The sequence below is a fragment of the Octopus sinensis genome, linkage group LG3, assembly GCF_006345805.1.
Source record: "Octopus sinensis linkage group LG3, ASM634580v1, whole genome shotgun sequence".
Taxonomy (NCBI): Eukaryota; Metazoa; Mollusca; class Cephalopoda; order Octopoda; family Octopodidae; genus Octopus; species Octopus sinensis.
This window is the reverse complement of record NC_042999.1, coordinates 135243551-135246595: the sequence shown is the minus strand read 5'-3', so window position 1 is coordinate 135246595 and position 3045 is coordinate 135243551.

Genomic DNA, 3045 nt, shown 5'->3' with positions numbered 1-3045 from the left:
TTTTACGGCCTCCCTAAAATACACAAGAGCAAGATAATCAATGAAGCCTGCAAATAATCACCAGGCAAATATATAAATATCCAAAGACTTGACTTTAAGACCCATTGTAGCTGGGCCGGCCTGTGAAACCCACCGACTAAGCAATTTTCTATACATCCTACAGAAACCCTTGCTGAAATACATCAAAAGCTTCATTAGGGATGATTTAGACATGCTAGAACACCTAACAAAAACGATTAATGCAGCGGCAATATTGGTTACCCTCGATGTTATCAATCTTTACACCAACATTCCCCATGACTATGGAATAAAAGCAATTAAATTCTGGTTGGTAAAGTACCCCGAAGTCCTCCCGGAACCCATAAACCAGATCTTTATTATTGAATCCTTAAAATTTATACTTCAGAACAATTATTTCCTATTTGATGACACATACTATCGTCAGAAATGTGGAATTGCGATGGGGACGAAAGCAGCTCCTGTTCTTGCGAACTTAATAATGGGTTATTCTGAATTCACCTTATATGAAGTATCACTTCAGAAATATGGTTACCCATTTTACCGCTACATAAGAGAAAATTGGAAGCGATACCTGGATGACTGCTTTATCATCTGGAAGGAGAACATCGACAAACTTTTGGATTTCAAAACAACACTAAATGACATAAATAGTAACATTCAATTCACAATGGAATATAACAAAGAACAACTTCCATTTTTAGACATCATGATAAAAAAAAGTTAACAATGAAATCATAACTGACATTTATTATAAACCAACTGATTCAAAACAATAACTTCTTTTTAACTCGTGTCCTCGAAACACATAAAAATAAACATCCCTTTCAACGTAGCAAAAAGGATCTGCACAATAGTATCTGACAGAACAACTCGGGACCTTCGTCTTCAAGATCTCAAAACAACACTTATTGAAAGACAATATCCACCCTCTCTTATCGACGAGGGAATTAAACGTGCCAAACAATTAGACACAAAAACACTAAGAACAAAAAAAAACATAGCACCACACCTCAAACCAAAACATTACTATTTATATCAACACACAACCCCAGAAACAGTGAGGCATTCAATGCAAAAAAACAAGACAAATCGCTAAAGAGACAACTAACAAATGCGAAGCTTTACAAAACAACCTCGAAACCGACGGTTGAAAAATGTGGACGCCCAACCTGCTTGAAGGCTCGGATTACCTTTTCAAACAAGGACAGATGTTCACAATTAAAACTAGTTTCACCTGTGCCTCTGAGAACCTCATTTATGTAATTTATGTAATATATATATATATATATTATATATATATATATATATATATATATATATATAATATATATATATATATGTGTGTGTGTGTGTGTGTGTGTGTGTGTGTGTGTGTGTGTATATATGTATATATGTATATGAATTTCTTGTGTTTGACGGCATGAGCTGTCTTTTTTTATATATAACTTTTTTTGATAAGGTTCATTTCAGGAACTGAAACATGTTATAATGTATATATAAAAATTAAAAATTGTATAATACAGCAGCATTTTCGAACTTCATTTTTACAAATATATACCTACTCGTATACGAGCTAAACCTATTATAAATATATATATATATATATATATATATATATATATATATATATATATATAAAGTTAATCCAAACAAGAAAGCACAAAAAACACAACAACGCGAGGACGTGGAACAAATATAGTATTATTGGACGCTCAGGAAAGAAGGAGGGTTTAACGTTTCGAGCGGAGCTCTTCGTCGGAAACATAGGCACACGGTCACATTTTGAATGACCGGAAGGAAATCGGTGAAGAAAAGTTCTTTCAAAGACGACACAAGTGGAAAAGTGGAAGTAGAAGAAGAAAGGTAAAAGAGGACGAGGAAAAAGTGGAAGAGTCACGGACAAATTTTTCTGATTTCCAATCGCGATTTCAGTGGCGTACTCCGGAAGAATGGTAACAGTAATCCGTAGGTGTAAAAATCCAGGAATTGGTATCCAAGGCACTCACATATAGTTATAAAAAAGAAGTTTGAAAACGCCACTATATAAGATAAATTTTAATTACTACCACCACGGTTATTACTACTACGACCAACAGTCACTGCTGCTACTGCCATTTCAGCCACTGACCATTCGAACACATAAGACAGCTATTATACTTATTCCCCACAAAAAACAACCACGTGGGTTCTGTTGAGACCAGTAAGAAACAATTATGAACTTTTTTATTACACTTAACTTTAAATTTACAGCTATTATGCTTACTCAAAAACACCACCACGTGGATTCTGTTGGGACCAGTAAGAAACAATTATGAACTTTTTTATTACACTTAACTTTTTAAAATATTTTTGATAAGGTTCGTTTTTTCAAGAAGAACCGAAACATGTAAAATTTCTAAGAAAATTAAAATTTATCTTATATAGTGGCGTTTTCAAACTTATATGTATGTATATATATTCTGCCAAGGTCGACTTTGCTTTTCATCCTTTCGGGGTCGATAAATTAAGTACCAGTTACGCATTGGAGTCGATATAATCGACCTAATCCGTTTGTCTGTCCTTGTTTGTCCTTTCTGTGTTTAGCTCCTTGTGGGTAGTAAAGAAATAGGTATTTCGTCTGCTGTCACGTTCTAAGGTCAAATTCCGCCGAGGTCGCCTTTGCCTTTCATCCTTTCGGGGTCGATTAAATAAGTACCAGTTACGCATTGGAGTCGATATATTCGACTTAATCCGTTTGTCTGTCTTTGTTTGTCTTCTCTGTGTTTAGCCCCTTTGGGTAGTAAAGAAATAGGTATTTCGTCTGCCGCTACGTTCTGGGTTCAAATTCCGCCGAGGTCGACTTTGCCTTTCATCTTTCGGGTTCGATTAAATAAGTACCAGCTACGTACTGAGGTCGATATAATCGACTTAATCCGTTTGTCCTATCTGTGTTTAGCCCCTTGTGGGTAGTAAAGAAATAGGTATTTCGTCGATAATTTAATTACCAGTTGCGTACTGGAGTTGATCTAATTGACTAACCCCCTC